This window comes from Anolis sagrei, chromosome 5 (assembly GCF_037176765.1).
Source record: "Anolis sagrei isolate rAnoSag1 chromosome 5, rAnoSag1.mat, whole genome shotgun sequence".
Classification (NCBI taxonomy): Eukaryota; Metazoa; Chordata; class Lepidosauria; order Squamata; family Dactyloidae; genus Anolis; species Anolis sagrei.
The window spans coordinates 190625078-190646260 of record NC_090025.1 but is presented as its reverse complement, the minus strand read 5'-3'; the positions used below and the strand labels follow the sequence as shown (position 1 = coordinate 190646260).

The window sequence follows — 21183 nt, the reverse complement described above, 5'->3', positions numbered from 1 at the left end:
AGCAGCAGTCTTCTGCTGGCAGGTGCAGTCTGCTTTCAGTTGCACATTTTGAATTCTTACGTTTGCAAATCCGCCCTTTATCTGCTCTGGGTACAAGCTGCAACTCTCTTTTCCCTTCAAGAGGCAAGGAATTCCTCCCACAGGTTGGCCTTGCTTGCTGACAGATAACGGCAGTCAGAACAATTAACCGGGCATATTAGCATTTTTAATTGGAGGAGGAACATAGCCGTCTTGAAATTTTATTGTGAAGCTGAAGGTGCAACGGAGAGAAAATATTTCGCAACGCTTTCAGCAGTGATTGTTCCAATATGGTATGAATTCCAACACTGATTTGTAATTTTTCCTATGAAAAATAAGAATAAGAGAGATGTTACCACCAAAGCTGTAAAATACCATGTTTTTCTTATGCCTGATGCAAAAAAAAATGCATCCATACTTTGATTTTGTGAGCCAGGATGGGCACATACAACTGGGATGTATTTCAGAATCTCCAAAAATGCTGTCCACTATTTCCTTGTGCTGTAAACATTTATACAGGAGACTCTTAATTCAGTGAATCCTAAGCAACTAGCAAAACATTAAATAAAAATGAAATCTCAGTTCTTGTGGGTTTTTTCGGGCTATATGGCCATGTTCTAGAGGCATTTCTCCTGACGTTTTGCCTGCATCTATGGCAAGCATCCTCAGAGGTGAGGTCTCACCTCTGAGGATGCTTGCCATAGATGCAGGCGAAACGTCAGGAGAAATGCCTCTAGAACATGGCCATATAGCCTGAAAAAACCCACAAGAACTGAGTGATTCCAGCCATGAAAGCCTTCGACAAAAATGAAATCATTTAAACTGAACTAAAACAGTGTTTATTAAGTTTTTGTCTTAATTTGCTTTTAATTACAATACTATGGAATCATGGAAGTTGTAGTTTTGCGAGGTCTTTAACCTATGCCGAAGAGTGCTGGTACCTTACCAAACTACCAACCCACATGATTCCATACGAACTTAAAGTGCCCTTATAGTGGGGTCAAAACTGCATTAATTCAACAGTGTAGATATACTGCAAGTCAGAACAGATATAAATAACTCATTTTGTATATTTGTGTAGCTTCAAGTCACTTCTCAATTTATGGCAACCCCATGAACTTCATAGTTTAAGTTCGTGATGGTGAACCTATGACACTCGTGTCAGCACTGACACGCATGGCTATTTTTGATGACACGCAGACTTATGCGGCCACATACAGAGAAATACACATTATAAGAGCCAATCTAATTCCATCCTTAAATTTGTAAAAGGCTCTACAAATTTAACATCTGCACGTTTGAGCATTGTTCACTCCATAACTCAGCATGGATTATACATTTTTCTTATTTAAACTATAAATATTGCAAAATTATGTTTTTTTTTTTCTCAAAGTGACACTCCACCCAAGTTATGCTCAGGTTTTTGGCAAATTTTGACACACCAAGCTCAAAAGGTTGCCCGTCACTGGTTTAAGTCAAACCCCAGGATTCCATAGCCCTGAGCCATGGCGGTTCATGTGGGGCCAAACTGCATTAATTCAACAGTGTAGTTGCACCCTTATCCATGCATTCTCACATCTTCAAGGGTGTGTTTGTGTGCGCATGTATGTTTAAACAGGAGAGCATATTTGTAGGTTTGTAAATCCTTGCTTCTTCAAAAACGCATGAGTATCGGAACGTACGGATAGTTTAGCTGTCGAGTACTTTGCGCTACTTGCAGAGAGCCAGTTCCTATGGCAACGGAGCCCTTGGTGGCGTTGTAATGCGCAGCGTCGTGTTTCCGCCTCCTTCATCAGCTTCGTGAGGAAGGCGATCATTGGGATTTCAGTTTATGTGTGTACATGAGTGTGCAAAGAAGTATTTGTGTGTTTTGTTTTCAATGATGCTCCTGGATTCTGTTCCAGACGTGGCGTTGAAGCCTTACGCAGCATCCAGGACGGCGCAACCTAATTGAAATTCCTTCTATGATTTTGCCTTTCGCTGTGCTGAAAAGCATACTTAAGGATTCCACTAGCATTTCCAAAGAAAGCAGCAGATTGCTGCAAACTCTTTAGAGGCTGAAGCACCAATTTGTTGTTATTATTTGCCATTGAGTCGGCTCCAACGTTACAGTAGCCATACAAATGCGAAACCTCCATGAATCCTGGGGTGCATCTACACTACAGAACTAATTCAGTTTGACATCATGTTAACTACCATGGTCTAATGCGATGCAATCATGGGAGCTGTAGTTTTAAGAGATCTTTAACCTTCTTTGTCACCATACTGCAGCTCCCATGATTCCATAGCATTCAGCTATGGCAATTAAAGTGGTATCAAACTGCATTGATTCTGCAGTGTAGAGTGCTGCATCCTTTGGGGCAGTTCGTGGTAACCAGAGAACTTTCTTCCCATACCATATTTTGAATGAGCTGATTTTTCTTTCCTTTTGGCTTCCTTTTTTTTTGCAACCACACATTAAAAAAAAATCAGAAACAACAGCTTCAGCATCCCATATTAAAAATTCTGAATATGGGATGCTGAAGCTGTTGTTTCTGATGGATAGTGAAGGAATTTATGTAGCCCTCCAAAATTGTCCACATAGGTGGCTGGACTTGTGACAGCTTTGGTTTCTGATGGCTTAATAGACATAAAATTATTAACAACATTGTGTATAAAATTACTTTTGACGTGTGTGAACAAAGTATGTGTACAACATAAGCGAATTTTGTCTTTTGATTTGGATTGCCTAGTCTAGGATCCGATTTCCAACAGTATTCCTGCAAATGGGATGCGAACACAATACCATCCTGCTGCTTGTGTTTCCCTAGCAACCCCTATCCAGAATCCTCTGATACTGGAGATAATATATAGACATCATGATTAGTACCCATTGATCCCTGCCTCCTTCACAAAATTGTCTAATCTTCCCTTAGAGCCATCTAAGCTAGCTCCCATCAATACCCAGCATGGTGGAAAATTCAATTGTTGAACTGTGGTCTGTAGGAAGACATTCTCAATTTTCTCTTGTCCTAGATTTTCCTTCATTGGATAGTTCTTTGTTCTATTAGGGAGGAACCTGAGCTTCATGAAGTGTTCATTGATCGAGGGAAGTAATACTACAGCTCTATTCTGCTTTGGTTGGACCACACCTGAGATATACAGTCAGTTCTCAAGTTAGGAACAAGAGAAGTTCTGTAGGTATGTTCTTAAATAGATTTTTTATATAAGTTGGAACAGGTACATTTTTAAGTGTAACTCCAGACATAATGTGTGTGTGTGTGTGTGTGTGTGTGTATGCAATGTGACGGCACGAGTGGCGCCACCTATGTATAGAACTGTTAGTTGTAAGATTTAAACTGTTGTATCATGCTTAATCCTGCCCCTTTTACCCTGCTTATGTATAGTTGTATGGATTGGTTACTTATAGCTGTCAGTCAGTACTGTTTGGCTCCACCTCTTCCTGCAGGAGGGGAGTGCTTCCCTTTTCTTTCTCATTCTGCCATCAGAGTTCATACCACATGGACGTGAGTAAGAGACTTGACTCTGAAAGACCCTGATTTAAGTTACCTCTTAGCATCAACTCTGAGGTTTTTTATCCTTGGGACTCATGCTTTATGTCCAGATCGTCCTGGACAACATTGAGGAGACCCAAACACCTTCAAACCGGTTCTTTTGGTACCAAAGGAAGATCCTCAGTGTTCAAAACATAGGCCATCTGAACTGGGGTTGTGGTTTGCTCTGGCATTCACAGCCATTGAGGAAGGAGGAAACTTGGTGAGGCTTCTCAGCTTCAAACCCCTTGGACCCAGGACTAATTGAGACTGTAACATATGTTTTCCTTCACCCCTCTGAAGTTTTCCAGCTCATTGCTTTAAAGAAATGACTTTGTGATAAATAAAACTTATTTTGAGTTATTTACAGTGTTTTGGGTTCTTGAAAGATCCCGTTTCCTATATGTTGCTGTATGTTCAGAAGATTTCACCTCACTTTCTGTCTCTGTGAAAAAAGGATTGGTGATAAAGCTTCAGTTGGGATACCTTTTTCTCTATGATAACTCTTTCAGGAGCGAATGATTTCTCTCACTTTCTATTGTGTCACCCTCATTCTTAACTATGAATTGTTTGTAAGTCAGGTGTTTGTAACTCGGGAACTCCCTCTACATTGTACTGTTCTAGGCATCAAGAAGGAGATGGTCAAGCTGGAAGATCTGGAAATGATGAATCCTTATGAGGATCAGCTTAAGGAACTGGGAATGTTTACTGAGAGAAGGGGACATGATGGCCACGTTTAAATATTTCAAAGGATGCCACCTTGAGGAGTGGGGCAACTTTGTGATCTGCTGCTCTGGAGAGAAGGACACAGAAGAGTAATGCACTCAAATCGCAAGAAAAGAGATTCCACCTAAACTTTAGGAAGAACTTATAAATGCTAAAGCTGCTTGAATATGTCTTGGAATGTGGTGGAATCTCCTTCTCTGGAAGTTTTTAAGCAGAGGCTGAATGTCAGGAGAGCTTGGATTATGTCTTCCTGCAGGACCAAATAGGTTCTATCATCCTTGACTTACTGTGGAACCGTATTGAAATTAATAACTTCTATTGGAAGAGGATTCTGTGTTTGTTTATTTAGTTATTTAGTTATCGTATCAGGGGCAACCAGACAATTTTATTAAATTTCTAACAAAACAAAACAAACAAACAGACAGACAAAACACAGAATTTGCAAGCTTGGTAGTTGATTAATTGTCCTTTGACCAGTGTCTGGCCACTTGGAGTGCCTCTGGTGTTGCCGCAAGAAGGTCCTCCATTGTGCATGTAGCAGGGCTCAGGTTGCATTGTAGCAGGTGGTCAGTGGTTGGCTCTTCTCCACACTCGCATGTTGTGGATTCCACTTTGTAGCCCCATTTCTTAAGATTGGCTCTGCATCTCGTGGTGCCAGAGCGCAGTCTGTTCAGCGCCCTCCAAGTGGCCCAGTCTTCTGTATGCCCAGGGGGGAGTCTCTCATTTGGCATCAGCCATTGGTTGAGGTTCTGGGTTTGAGCCTGCCACTTTTGGACTCTCGCTTGCTGGGGAGTTCCAGCAAGCGAGAGTCCAAAACAAGACATCCGGGCGTCCCCTGGGCAACGTCTTCGTAGATGGCTGATTCTCTCACTCCAGAAGCAACCAGAAGGATTCTGTGTTAAAAATAGTCATTCAAGTCCTTCCCATGTTTCATCCTGTCAGCACTAACAGTGATATATTTTGCCATATTGAACAGAACTTCAGAGAAGAATTGAAATATTTCCGCTTACTTGCAGGTGGATAATGACTCAATGAGTGGTATGGAGAGGAAAATTGCCCCCTGACCCCAACACAGTTGCTCACCCATGATCTAAAGTAGTGGTGGGAAATCTCTTGACCACATGTACCTTTCCATCTGGCTTTGCTTCCTGCCAAGTCCTTCCTCTAAATTTGCCATTGTGCTAAGAATGTCATTGAAGAAATACTGCTTCTTTTTAAAAGACCAGTAAAGTGCTTTTTTGACAAGTAAAAAGGTCCTCTATATCTCCCCAAAACATGAATCTATTTGTAAATAAAGTGCATGGTGAGCATAAAGGTAAAGGTAAAGATTTCCCCTTGACATTAAGTCTAGTCGTGTCAGACTCTGGGGTACTCATCTCCATGTCTAAGCTGAAGAGCCGGCATTGTCTGTAGACACCTCCAAGATCATGTGACCAGCATGACTGCATGGAGCTCCAGATGGTGAGCACATACCTTATTGAAAGGGAAGGTAGAATTTTTCTTTGATGCCACCACTAATTCCATTAGATCAGTGGTTCCCAACCTTTGGGCCTCCAGGTGTTTTGGACTTCAACTCCCAGAAATTCCAACCTGCTTACCAGCTGTTAAGAACTGTGGGAGCTGAAGTCCAAAACATCTGGAGGTCCAAAGGTTGAGAACCACTGCATTAGATAGAATCATAGAATTTTAGACTTGGAAGAGACCACAAGGGCCATCCAGTTCAACCTTATTCTGCCATGAAGAAGCACATATTCAAAGCACTCCTGATAGATGGCCATAGAGACTTTGCTTAAAAACTTCCAGTGAAGGAGACTCCACCACTGCTGAATAGTTCTTGCCATCAGGAAGTTCTTCCTCATAGTCAAATGCAATTTGAATCAATTGCTTCATGTTCTTGACTTTAGAGCAGTCTCTGAATTATCATCCAACCTTCCAATTGTAGCCTTTAGGGCAGTGGTTTTCAACCTAGGGTCCCCAGGTTTTGGCCTTCAACTCCCAGAAATCCTAACAGCTGGTAAACTGGCTGGGAATTCTGGCTGGGAAAACTGGCTGGGAATTCTGGGAGTTGTAGGCCAAAACACCTGGGGACCCACAGGTTGAGAACCACTGCTTTAGGGCTTTAATCTATTTTCAGTCCAACCCTGTCCTCCAAACACGATTTGGGAATTTCAGATAGACGTTAGTGACTCACCTTCGGCTGTAGTGAAACCGTTTGCATTATTGCTATGCCCTGAACTTCAAGTAGCAAGACTATCATCAAAGTCTTTGTTGGACTGTGCCTTAACTTTTACACACACAAAGACGTATGTGGGTGTTAAAGATAAATACATTTTTAAAAAGCAAATTTATTTTAACCAGCAGCACTTGGAGGAGGCACTTTCATTTCAAATTGTAGTTGTGACTCATTTGTTCTCAGAAAGGAGATTTGGAGGAGCTCAGCTGTCAAAAAAGCCTGTTTGCAAAATAATCTGTTCTAGTAGCTGCCATGTGTTCCCAAGTCTATTTGCCGAGAGGTTTGTACCTTGTGCTAAAAATATTAATGTTCTGTTCAGAAGTATAAAACGTCTGCCAAGGAAAGCTGGATTCTACACCTTGGAACTGAGACTACAGTGTTTGCAGGTCCTTTTCTTTTTCATATGACTCACTCGATATGCCCTCTTCAAAATTTGGTTGAAAAGGTTCAGGCTTCGTTAGTCACCCAAAAGAGGCTCATCGATACATACTCGGCCCTCTCATTTGTGGTTTGGACTTTTGCGAAATTGATTAAAGTGTTCTCTCTAGGAATCTCTTGGTCTTTTAGTGTGATCCTATGGTCAACTTCAAGTTGAGGCTGACCATAAAGCAGTGGTTCCCAACTTGTGATCCGTGGACCACCAGCGGTCCACAAGAACGAAAATATGGTCCACAGCCTCACCATTACTGCACCATTGTCTCGAAACCACATGACAACGAGAGCGACTGGTCTCTTAAAACCCTTTTAGAGTGCCAAGGCAACAGGGATGTTGGAAGGACAGAGACTGGCTACCCACAAAAGATTACTACTACCATATCAGCTCTAGATGATTAAATATGGTTTTCTGTGGGTGAGGAGATAGCGACTACTGGATGGCATATGGTCTGTATCGGAAACTAGAGCTGATGTGGTCTATCCAATGCAATTTTCTGAATCAGCATCCCAAATAACCAAACCGAATCGAAAGTTGACCAAAAACCGATTCATAACCCTTTTGGTATTAATGTTGGAGAGTCGTCTCTGATCAAGTGATCCCTGATCAAGAAAAGTTGGGAACCATTGCCATAAAGTCATGCTGGAGCATGATTAAAAGGGTTAAAAAGCATTGTTTTTTTAAAAAATCATAGTTTTTCTACTTTCCTGTGTCCCAAACCCAGCAAACATGGAGGGCTGACTGATTATATTCCATTTTGGAGAGAGAAATTAGGGAACAGGAAAGACGACAGTGAATGGGTATTGTAGTAACTGTTTATTAATTGTGTAATGTGTTAGGTTGGTAACTGTTTTTATACTGAAGCACTGAATTTTTGCTGTTCATATTTGTTGTGAACCGCTGTGAGTCGCCTTCGGGCTGAGAACAGCGGTATAGAAGTAAGGTAAATAAATAAATAAAAAATAAATAAATAAGACACCATCGATGATAAAATGTGCTCTCATTTCAGTACCAATAGAAAGAAAAGGTTTTATGTATATAAAAAAGGGACTGCGATTCTAAATTGTGCTCCATTTTTAGATATGTTTATATGGGAGAAAAGTGCATCTTGGAATAGCGGGAATACTGTACTTTACTCCGCTTGTAACTGATGTTACTTTTTAAAGATAGGTAGATTTGGTATAAATGAGCTATTTTTATTTATTGTGTCAAAAGCAAATTGAGAATAGTTATAATGTATAGAAAAATCACAAACAAGGTTAAAAGCTTGCATTGTACTAAATTTCTTTTGCCCAGAAGATGGCTGCTTTGAGTGCCTGTGGTGTCGCTGTGAGAAGGTCCTCTATTTGGAATGTGGCAAGGCTGTAGTAAGTGGTCTTTGATTTGCTCTTCTCCGCATTCGCGTGTTATGGACTCCACTATGTAGCCCCATTTCTTATGGTTAGCTCTGCATTTCGTGGAGCCAGAGCACAGTCTGTTCAGTGCCTTTCAAGTTGCCCACTCTTCTGTGCGTCCAGGAGGGAGTTTTCCATCTGGTATTGGCCACTAATTGAGGTGTTGGGTTTTAGTCTGCCACTTTTGGACTCTCGCTTGCTGAGGTGTTCTGCGAGTATCTCTGTAGATCTTAGTAAGCTATTTCTTGATTGACTTGCAGGCAAATATCCGAACAGAGGATGGGCCAGAGATGTCAACGCTGGAGCTATAATGCGTAGTAATGAACCTGAATTGTAATAAATACTAAAGTTACAATAAGGGTTTAGTAGTTATGTAGACTAATGAAGCAGATCCACAGTTTCAACTATCTATGGATTCGAAAATATTTCCCTCTCTTCTCAGTAAGAATCCCAAAAATTAACCTTAATTTTTTTTTCATTTTATCAAAGGAATGCCATTTTGCAATGCCATTGTATATAATGGGACTTTAGTTTCCAGGGGCGTCCTGAAACCAAACCATGGTTCAGTGCTATGGAACCTTAGGATTTGTAATTTCTCCAAGGCCATTAGCCTTCTCTGCCAAAGAGTGCAAACTACAACTTCCTCGATTCCATTGAGCCATGGCAGTTAAACTAGTGTCAGATTGAATTTGTTCTGCAGTGTAGATGCAACCATATCCCCACACTATTGTGAAGGCTGTTTTATGGAAGACTGTCTAGTGCCAGGACTTTTGCAAGAGAAGGGGTGGAGATGCATGTCAATGGGTCCAACCAAAATAGCTCCAAAAGGAGATTATGGTGTTGTTCATAGGCTTGGAAATGCAAAACAAGGCCCTTGGGAGGGAGAGCAAAGAGTTTGGCTGCGCCTTGAAACCACGTATTAGCATCTCATCCTTATAATCCGCAAATTGCAGCGAAAGAATTTGGGATGGGTCTACGGGGGAAAAAATGACTTCCTATCTGCCAAGGCTTAACGCCTTATGTTAATTTAATTTTCAAGCCAGCTTCTGCTATTTGCATACAGTGTGAATTATACAAGAGAAGGTAGTCCTATGGATAATTATCTGGGGTGCATCTCCACTGTAGAGTTAATGCTGTTCAATACCGCTTGGTATAGCATCATGAGAGTGGTATAGCATCATGAGAGTGGTCATTTTACGAGATTTTCATCCTTCTCTGAGAAAGAGGGTTGGTGCCTCAGGAAACTATAAATCCCAGGTTCCCATAACATTGATCTGCAGGAGTCAAAGTGATGTTAAACCAAATTCTATAAGTCACTTCTACTTTTGTTTGACTTTTTTTTGTGGACTTGTGAAGGCAAGGGAAGCCCTCTCTGAAAGCCAACAAATGTAGGAAATTTTACAGAAATTGAGACAGAATTTACACAGACTGTATTATTTCTAGGAGAATGGATGCATAAGCAGGTCAATGTCGGTGGCGTATAAAATAATTCAAGAGTTACGATCGGCCCAGTTAGACACAGCTGATTTCTTCTTCTAATGAGAGAACAAAGGAAGTTGTTCATTGAAACAAAACCTATTCATTTAAACAATTTGGATAAATGAGTTTCTTACACACGTATAATTGAATAATGGATTTTGCTAACCCCTGGATGGTCCACGAGTAATTCTGAGCATCCCAAAGGTGGTCCTCTCATTTTAGAGGAATTAGATCTTACCTGTTATACAGAAATAGCCAATGAGTCTGTTATTGGAAGGTTGGGAAAGCACACCAGTGATGTTTGATTGTGTACATTAACACTTTAATTCCAATTAACACACAATGCACGAGAGACATACAATTTCTGGATGTTTTAAGTCATTGGAATTGTATTTTTCCCTGCAGAATTTCTTGGGGAAGTGTTTTGAGAAATGCTCTGTTTGCACTCTTGATTGGTTGAAAGTCACTTTGTTATTTCGGAACATAAAATGCATTATCTATCTATATAACTAGGTTTGGGAAAGTCAGGCTGACGTTTGAGACTATTTGAGTTCTAATTCTCACTCAAACACTGAAACCCATTGCATGATCTTAAGACAAGTCATACTCTCTCCACCTCAGAAGAAAGCAATGGCAACAAATCTTGCTAAGAAAACTCTGTAACAGGTTTAGCTTTGGGTTACCATAAATTAGAAATGGCTTCAAGACACACAGCAACAACAACATTCAGTTACTAGGTTGTTGTGAGTTTTCCAGGCTGTATGGCCATGGTCCAGAAGCATTCTCTCCTGACATTTCACCTAGATTTATGGCAGGCATCCTCAGAGGTTGTTTTCCAGTTTCCGTGTGTCTTGGAACAGTTTCTCCTCGTAGGGATGTTCAATTTATTGTCGAAGGCTTCTGGGCTGTGAGTTTTTTAGTCTATATAGCCGTGTTCTAGAAGCATTCTCTCCTGACATTTCACCTGCATCTATGGCAGGCATCCTCAGATATTGTTTTCCAATTTCTGTGTGTCTTGGAACATTTCCCCCCCTGTAGGGATATTCATTGCATTGTCAAAGGTTTCATGGCCCAAATCACTGGGTTATTGTGAGTTTTTCGGGCTGTATGGCCATGTTCCAGATGCATTCTCTCCTGACGTTTCACCTGGATCTATGGCAGGCATCCTCAGAGGTTGTTTCCCAATTTCTGTGTGTCTTGGAACAGTTTCTCGACATAGGGATGTTCAGTGCATTGTCAAAGGTTTCATGGCCCGAATCACTGGGTTGTTGTGAGTTTTTTGGGTTGTATGGCCATGTTCCAGAAGCATTCTCTCCGGATGTTTCCCCTGCATCTGTGGCAGACATCCTCAGAGGTTGTGAGGTCTGTTGCAAATTAGGCCATGAAAGCCTTCAACAATACATTGAACATGCAATTATCTAATGTGTTTTTCAGTCATGAGGTCTAGAAAGTTTGCTTCTATAAAAATGAAAAATCTTAAGGACATGATTTTTCTCATTACCACATTGCTTAAGCCTTGATTTTTCAACAATTTTTCAACTTTCCAACATAAATAATGCTGCCAATGGAATTGCAAAGGAAGCAGCAAATACAAATAGTAGCAACAGCAAACCTCTCAGGGTGCATCTGCACTGTAGAATGTATGCAGTTTGGCATCACTGCACCCTTTGTGTATCTTTCCCAACTTCTTGGGATTTTTCCAAGCATTATTGACACGGCGCCTTTAAAACACACACACAAGAAAAGGCCGAATGACTTCTTGTTTTGAGTTCCTTGTCTTGGCTGTCTTTTAAAGGGAGGGTTCATATCCTGGTACTGCTTTTCTCTGGCATAAACCTACTCAAGGCAGTGACTCGGTGCCTCTTTGATTCGGAGAAAACACTCAGTTCACAAGAAAGACACCGACTGGAGTTGAAACTTCCTGCTCTTGCAATTCAGATTGTGCCGGCCAAGCATGAATGAGTCCTTCCAAAACAAAACAAAACAAAAAAAAACCACACACATTTTTGAAGTGTCAAAGAGTATATAAATTTCTTTTCCCAGGTTGCTCAATTCCTGGTTCCCTTTTCAAAGACCTCTTTCTCTCTTTTTCTCCCTCTGTGAAAGGGAACAAGAAGATGTGTCTGACCGGCATTGTGGTTTTTGTATTTTTTTTCCCCCATCCTGATTGCAACCTGAACTTTGCTTTCATTCTAGAGAGAACATGCAAATGAAATCCTGGGTGTGGCGAAGCCGCTACCTCGAACCTGATCTGTCATTTGGATTATGCACTCTTCGTTTGCTCCATCGTAATTACTCTCACCACCAAGTGCATCCGATGAAACTATATGAAGGCAGGACTTTGGGACGGCTGCTTGGAATGCACCTTAAAGACCTGGATGACGACATCTGGAAGTAAGTGAAACAATACGACATTTCTAAAAGATTCCAGGTGGATAGGAGAGAACCAGTATGTATGAAATTTGAAACTATCTAACAGCAATAGTGGATGTATCTCATAGAGACATGTGTTATGTCTTCAAGAACTAAGGCAATTAGTTTAAATAGTTTTTTCTGTGCGTCTTCTCTCTCTTTTCCCTATCCTAAACTTTAGGTGTGCATTTACATTATAGGTTTAATGCAGCTTGACGTGGCTTGAACTGTCATAGCTCAGTGCTTTGGAATCCTGTAAGTTGTAGTTTTGCAAGGTCTGTAGTATTCTCTGCTGAAAAGTGGTAGTGCCTCACCAAACTAAACTCTCAGGCTGCCATGGAGTCGAGCCACAGAAGATAGATTTGTGTCAAGCTGCATTAATTCTGCAGTTTAGATGCACCCAAAGTCTCCACTTGGATCCTGCTTTAATTTCCATGGTTTCATTCCCTGGGATTTGTAGTTTGGTGAGGCACAAGAGGGCTGTCTGGTAGAGAATTCTAAATAGCCCATGAAGCTGCTAATCCCCCAATTACACAGGAGAGGTATGGCCGTTCAAATGGTACAAAAGTGTTCTAGTTGTAGTTTCATAGAGAGCTTAAGGATCTGATTGTGGTTGATATCCATGGGTGCGTATGCACTGTAGAAATAATGCAGTTTCATTCCACTTTAACTTCAGTGGCTTAATGCCGTGGAATCACGGGAGTTATAGTTTGGCGAGGCAACAGTACTCTTTGGCAGAGAAAGCTAAAGACCTTATAAAACTACTCCAATTATTCCAGGCAGTTAAAGTGATGCCAAACTTTATTAATTCTGTATTGTTGATGCACTTCATGATTATCTGATCTGGGCTTGGCCTTAACTCTAAAAAAATAAAAGACATATGACTACTGCACTGCAGGAATTATTTTTCCCCCGATAAGCCATGTTTCTTTTTTCTGTAGCGACTTCTGTTTTGGGTTTTAAAAACCTCATTGTCATATTGAGGGCAGCCTGTCCAATAAGCAGGTGGAAAATTCCATTTCCGGGTCTGGGTTGCTGGATTTTCTTCCTTTTCTTTGCAGAACACATGACCTCCATCATCAGCGCTTTGCCACGTTGGTGTCTGGGAAATTTCCTTATTCTTTATATTGTTGAAGGCTTTCATGGCTGGAATCACTGGGTTGTTGTAGGTTTTTCAGGCTGTGTGGCCATGTTCCAGAATCATTCTCGCATGCGTTTCGCCTGCATCTGTGGCAGGCAGGCATGTAGCCGGGGGGGGGGGGGGGGGGGGGGCTTGAGGGGCTTCAGCCCCCCCTCCCCAAAATTCTCATGGTGGTCCACAAGAAGGCCTTACTGATCACCATACTCAATATATCCCATATGCATGGGGGTATTGGGGTAACAATACAAAAGGTTTGCTAGGGTAGACCCTCTTTCACTCAGACTCAGCCCCCCACCTGAATCAAACTCAGCCCCCCCCCCCAATCAAAATCCTGGCTACAGGCCTGGTGGCAGGCATCCTCAGAGGTTGTGAGGTCTGTTGGAAACTAGGAAAATTGGGTTTATATATCCGTGGAAAGTCCAGGGTGGGGAAAAGAACTGTTGGAGCTAGGTGTGAATGTTTCAATTGGCCACCTTGATTAGCATTTGATGGCCTGACAGTTTTTAGGTGTGGCTTCTTACTGCCTGGGAGAATCTTTTGTTAAGAGGTGATTAGATGTTCATGATTGTTTCTTGTCTGGAGTTCCCTTGTGTTTGAGTTTAGTTCTTTGTTTATTGTTATAATTTTAGAGGTTTTTTAAATACTGGTAGCCAGATTTTGTTCATTTTCATGGTTTCTTCCCTTCTGTTGAAATTGTCCACATGCTTGTGTATTTCAATGGCTTCTATGTGTAGCCTGACATGGAAGTTGTTAGAGTGATCCAGCATTTCTGTGTTCTCAAATAATATGCTATGTCCAGGTTGGTTCATCCAGTGCTCTGCTATGGCTGACTTCTCTGGTTGAAGTAGTCCGTAGTGCCTTTCATGTTCCTTGATTCATGTTTGGGTTGTGCGTTTGGTGGTCCCTGTGTAGACTTGTCCACAGCTACGTGGTATATGGTAGACTTCTGCAGAGGTGAGAGGATCCCTCTTGTCCTTTGCTGAACGTAGCATTTGTGGCATTCCTTATTCTTATTTGCAGGACAGGGCCCTCATTCTGTCTCCCTATGCTCTTATCAGTCTTTAAACTGATAAAATTGGTACATTGTAGCTGTTTTCCCCAGCAGCTTTGGATACGTTGAAGTTCCGAGGTGTATCTTCACTGTAGAATTAATGTAGTTAGACCCCAATTTAACTGCGATGACTTAATGCTAAAGAATACTGACAGTTGTAGTTTGGAGAAGCACCTGCACTCTTTGGTAGAGAAGGCCCTAGACCTTGTGAAACTACAACTCCCATGATTCCATGGCAATTAAAGTGGTATCAAACTGCATTGATTCTACAGTGCAGGCGCACCATTGGTGTTCTAGTTTGCTGATATTCTATATCTTCAGTTGTAACCAAGAAAAGGGGTTTACCTGGTGAAAAACTGTTTAGGCTTGAAAATCTTTCCTAAAGAAAACCCCGCAGTTTGAAATGTGTGTACCATATCAGTGGGATTTTGTTTGGAGATGCTAATAGAATTTATTCGTCGGTTTTTGAAAAAATCCTTGTTCTTAAGTGCTGCCACTTAGGTGTGTTTATAAAAATGTACATTCTAGTTTGTAAGACTCCAGCGGCGGAAGCTTTTTGCTCTTATTTCAGCTAGCAGAGGCTTGATCTGCACTGCCGTATAATGCAGTTTGAATGCACATTCTAAAGGAGGTGTAGACTCATAATGCAGTTCAGTACAGTTAAAACTGCATTATATGTGGTTCAGACTGCATTCTGTGATTAGGCTGTAGATCCTGAGCCTGAGAAAGTTTAGGGATGCTTTTGAGAAGTGTTGAGTGCATGGTGGCTTAACAGCGTGTACTCACAAGTTCCGGCTTCACATCAGCCACAGAATTTTTAAGATTGCCTCACTTTGGGCCACAGTTCTTTCGGTTTCGAATTGATTCATGTACCTCCTGAATTAACAACTTGAAATCCATTTTCAGACTTTTGTCATACTGTACTTGAACTAAAAAGTCAGCATGCTCTTTTACCATCAGCAAAAGGTCTATCTTCCAAGATTAGAAAGCTAAAACATCCACTATTTAAAGTTTAATGGTCAGCAGAGCCTACTTCTGTTGTTATAAGTTCCTATTTAACATTGCCAAACTAAAAAAAAAATGTATTTTTTGGAAATAGGGGCTAGAATCCTGTTGGTTAGTCCCAACTAGAATGTACCCAAAATTTTTACAAAAATTGAATAATAGTGGAAGGGGGAAACTGAAATTATAGATCTCAAAAACAGTCGCCGCCAGTAAAAGTAGTGGAGATAATCACTCTGCCGTACCATACAGGATTGTTATATGAGAATTTCTGGGATAATGTTGTAAGATAATGTAAGATAAGTGCTTTGGACATTTTTAAAAAGTGTGGTGTGATTGTTCAAAAACGATAAGGCTACAAGCTGCCTACAGGACTTTTTACATTTAGGAAGTTGACCATCTTCTCTCTTTCCTCCAGTAAAATGTGCAATTAGAGATGGAATATCTACTGAGTCGCCTTTGGGCTGAAAAGGGTGGGATAAAAGTGTAGTAAACAAATAAATAAAATAATAAATACTGTCCTGGATTACATCTTCCAGATAGCATGGCCCGTAGGCATCCTGCTGAGAGGATTCTGAACATTATAATCCAAAAAAGCAACTTTCCAAAACTTTACATCTAGGCCATTATTTTCTTAGTATTTATTTGGACCTGCATCTAATCTGATGATAAGGAGCCCCCGGGGGCGCAATGGGTTAAACCCTTGTGCCGGCAGGACCGCTGACCGAAAGATTGGCAGTTCATATTCAGGAGGTGGGTGAGCTTCCATCTGTCAGGTCCAGCTTCTCATGTGGGGGCATGATAGAAGCCTCCCACAGGATGGGAAAACATTCAGGCATCCTCTGGGCAACATCCTTGCAGACGGCCAGTTCTCTCACACCAGAAGTGACTTGCAGTTTCTCAAGTTACTCCTGACACAAAAATAAACATGATGATTTTTTTAAAAACATTTTATTGAAAATATATAAAGATTACAAGGAAAGTGGGGGAATATTTTCAAGAAGATAGAAAAGTAGGAAACTATAAGGAAAGAGGAAAGGGGGGGAAATTAAAAATTGTTGACTTCCGCTCTTCCTTCTTGAGCTGTTCAATCCTGTTGAGTTAAACTTATTTTGATTTCTTCTCGCTTAAATTGAATATCCACAAATAGATTCTTTTCCTTTATTACTTCTATAAATCTTCTCATAATTGTTTATTTAGTTCAACATGATGATTTACAAGTTTTGTTCCTGTAAGTGTTTCGGACTTTATGTTCCAGACATTCAAACCAGTACTACATCTCCCAACCAGCATGAGTCTAAAAGTTGTAAGACAAAAAAGTAATGCTTCCATATTTTGTTCCAAGTTAGAATGATTGCTGGTCCACAAAAGTTCATCTTTATGTTGGAGGTGCCTCTGAATTTCAACCTAAAATGAACTTATGGTTTCATATGGAAGGTTGTTTATTTTCCCCCCAGAAGTGTATTGGAAATTCCAAGGGGAAAAACGAAGTCTCACTTTGCCTCACTGGGATTCTAGAAAACAATAGGTCTGGTTATGTTTGTAATTCATTGGGTGTCATTTGCCTAATATATGGCATCAAATGTTGTGCTAGGAATCCCCAGTGGCTTAGAAAAGCTTTCCACATTGTGAAAGTAGGTTATAAACATGTAGGACTAAATTAACACTGTACACTCTCCAGCTTGGAAAGCATGTGGTCAAACTACATCACAGTGTGGTCAAAAGAATGTGGCCAGCAACAAGACAGTGGATGCAACTTGTGAGGAAGAACGCCAAGAATTACTATTTTAGGCAGAAAAAGACTTACATTTACACATCGTCGACCCTCCAGATTTGGAACCCCTGTAAAAGTGAAAAATGGTGAATAAAGAAATTGCCGTTTTTAAACCTCTCTTGGAATTTCTAGGTCTGCCAACATGATTCCGTGGTTGATTTCTGCTTGAAGTCAACCATAGAATTGCATTTTAGGACCTAGAAATGTCTGCAAGGGGTAGTTTTAATGGGTGTTTTGGTGGTATAAATAATATATTGAAAAATTTACAAGTTGTAAAATGATATTTATATGGATATATACACACCAGGGGAAAAAGTCCTAGTTAAAAGCTTTAGTTGCTTCTGAGTTGTTGTAGGTTTTTCGGGTTATATGGCCATGTTCTAGAAGCATTCATCCTGATACTTCACTTGCATCTATGGCAGGCATCCTCAGAGGTTGTGAGATCTGTTGGAAACTTGGAAAATTGGGTTTATCTATCTGTGAAAAGTCCAGGGTGGGAGAAAGAACTCTCGTCTGTTGGAGCTAGGTGTGAATGTTTCAGTTGGCCACCTTGATTAGCATTGACATTCATACCTAACTCCAACAGACAATAGTTCTTTTTCCCACCCTGGACTTTCCACAGATAGATAAACCCAATTTTCCTAGTTTCCAACAGACCTCACAACCTCTGAGGATGCCTGCCATACATGCAAGCAAAAGTGGAACTCTCTGCCCCGGAGTGTGGTGGAGGCTCCTTCTTTGGAAGCTTTTAAGCAAAGGCTGGATGGCCATTTGTCAGGGGTGATTTGAATGCAATATTCCTGCTTCTTGGCAGGGGGTTGGACTGGATGGCCCATGAGGTCTCTTCCAACTCTTTGATTCTATGATTCTATGAAATGTCAGGAGAGAATGCTTCTGGAACATGGCCATACAGCCCAAAAAACCTACAACAACCCAGAGATTCCGGCCATGAAAGCCTTCGTCAATATATTTAGTTGCTTCTTTTCTGGAGAAAAGGAAATATTCCAAGATGTTTCTTTGTCTTTGCCTTCTTGAGTGCAGACAAAGTCAATGACTTAGATGAGCTCCACCAATGCATTTGTAAAGCTGGGCATGTGAGGTTAAGAGCTTAGGTCTGGAGGAATTGATTAGACTACAAAAGAGAATATCCTTGCTGAGGCTGGCGGTAAAGAAAATGTCAAAGACTAGGACTGCAGTCATTGGTTGATGCTCTTAGTCTGTGCAGCTCCAGAAAACAAGTTCGCTCCATCTTCATGATCTTCCTTTGTATATATTTAAAGGTGTCTCATCTCACCTTTTCGTCTTCTCTTCTCCAACCTTCAACCATTCCTCGTCAGATTTGATTTCCAAGCTTTTGACCACCTTGGTCACTCTTCTCCGAACATGTGCTTGTCAATATTCTGGGTCTTATTTACAGTGTTATATCCTCACGTGGAATGTATGGAGATCTAAATTCAGCGGAAACCCCACTGTTGAAATCTGAAATTTGTCCTAAAAGTTGCCATATCATTTTTTAAAATAATAAACTGAACCAAAATATGGTAGGACGTTAGTGAGCTAAAGCCAGTCATCCATATATTTTATGGAATGCATAGCAGAATGCATGCATAGAGCTCCCGGTGGCGCAGTGGGTTAAACCCCTGTGCTGGCAGGACTGAAGACCTACAGGTCACAGGTTTGAATCCGGGGAGAGTGCGGATTAGCTCCCTCTAACAGCTCCAGCTCCTTGTGTGGGGACATGAGAGAAGCCTCCCACAAGGATCGTAAAAACATCAAAACATCCGGGCATCCCCTGGGCAACGTCCTTGCAGACGGCCAATTCATAGAATCATAGAATCAAAGAGTTGGAAGAGACCTCATGAGCCATCCAGTCCAACCCCATTCTGCCAAGAAGCAGGAATATTGCATTCAAATCACCCCTGACAGATGGCCATCCAGCCTCTGTTTAAATCTCACACCAGAAGCAACTTGCAGTTGCTCAAGTCGCTCCTGACACGACAAAAAAAAATAGAATCTATTGAAGCTCAAAAGGTTTTTTAAAGAGATTACTTAGTATGCGTGTGCACTGTAGAATTAATACAGTTTGACACCGCTTTGCCGTGACTCAGTGCTATGGAGTCATGGCAGTTGTAGTTTTCCAAGTTCTTTACCCTTCTCTGTTAATGAGTGCTGGAGCTTCACAAAGCCACAAATTCCAGGTAGCATTGAGCCATAACAGTTAAAGCCGTTCAAGACTGTATTCATTCTACAGTGTAGATGCACCATTAATCAGGTTCAACCTGATTGAATGAAGACGTTCCTTGGCCAGCATTGTTTGTCTCTCTTGGCCAAAATGGATCGTTGTACTACAATCTAGAAGCCTAGAAGATATTTTGGTATACAAGCCAGCTAAGGGATTCTGGGACTAGTTCTAAAATAACATTTCCATATCCTAACTAGAACCTTGTCGGATTCACTCCAGTTCAGGTTTTCAGTTATTATTGCCTTTCACCTTGAATCCGGAACTAGAGAAGATAATAAGATTAGAAGCACCACCCACTTTGTTTGCAGTGTCTACTTCAACCTCAGGAACGGGACAGGTTTGATGTGCAGGGAGAAAGACAGCTGCTTTTCTTGAGGTCCAGAAACCTTATAACTGCAGTCAGTCATACCTCTGAAATGGATTTGGATTCTGGAGCTTTCATGTAATATTGCTTAGGAAGTCATAGTAGAACCATTGAAACATAGTCTGTTAAAGTGGCAATAGTGAGTCCTTTGGCTTGACCACAGCTCCAAATGTATAAATGGGGCCAATTTTCCAATCTCCCCTTTGTTCTTGGTTAGGATTAATGATAGCAATTGTAGTAGACTAGAAACCTATCAACCTATGACTTGTAGCACAGCCTTGTTAATTTTTTTGGACTATATAGCTGGTTTATGTGGGCGGGGGATTCTGGGAACTGCAACCCCAGAAGTCCCATATTGCATACTCCAATAAGTCATGGGTATCCCCATTTGTTATGCAATCCTGGCAGCTAGCCAAGGCGGGAAATGATAGCCTAACTTTTGGTGCCTTGGGCCTAAAGTTGTAAAAAGGGAAAAGAATGCGGATTTTTTTAACCGCACACAAGGGAGTGAAGCGCTTGGAACAATGAATAAGAACTCATCAAGCAAACAAGGTCATGTTGTTCCTGCTTGCTTCGAGATGGGAGTTTTAATGAGCAATGCACCGATTGGGGCATTCTTATGTATGTGTTTATTTTTAAGTCGGAAAGGGTGTAGCCTCCTGAGAGATGAGAAAGATCCCTGGTAGTAATTTGTTTTGTTCAGATTTCAATGTGACCCTTCAGTTAAAGGTTTGTTGTGGCTTACAGGGAAATATTTAAAATCACAACAAAAGCATAGGGTTGCATAAGAATAACCTCAAAAGAGGAAATTTATAAAAGCAGGACACAGTGCAGGACCTGACAGCAATGCAGGTGAAAAGGATCTGGTTGGATTAATAGATCACAAGCTAAACATGAGTCAACAGTGTAATGCGGTGGCCAAATAAGCCAGTATGATTCTAAGCTGCATCAATGGAAGTTTAGTATCTAGATCGAGGAAAGTAATCATACCACTCTATGCTGCTTTGGCCATATCCCACTTGGAATAACACTGTATCAGTTTCCGGACACTACAATTCAAGAAGGATATGGGCTTCTGGTGGAAGGTGTTCAGAGATGGGCAGCCAAAATGGTCAAAGGTCTGGAAGCCAATCCCTATGAGAAATGGTTGAGAAGGTCAGGAATTTCTAGGTCTTCCAACATGATTCCGTGATTGTCTTCTGCTGAAAGTAAACCATAGAATCGCATTTTAGGACCTAGAGGTATCGAAAGGTGGCTAATCTATCACTTCTCCTATATCTCTTGATATAGGAGAAGTGATAGAATAGCCACCTTTCGATACCTGAAGGGATGCCATGTAGAAAAAGAGCAAGACACAATGGATTCATATGGGAAGAAAAGA

The 21183-nt window shown here is 41.1% G+C and overlaps 1 long non-coding RNA gene across 1 annotated transcript in view; it reads left to right on the top strand.

The window, feature by feature from the left end:
- Positions 1-21183, top strand: part of LOC132777336 (uncharacterized) — a 150057-nt gene that overhangs the window by 47325 nt on the left and 81549 nt on the right. The window contains exon 3 of the long non-coding RNA XR_009631663.2: positions 12013-12210. This is a non-coding gene — a long non-coding RNA (uncharacterized lncRNA). The remainder of the gene's footprint in view (positions 1-12012; positions 12211-21183) is intronic.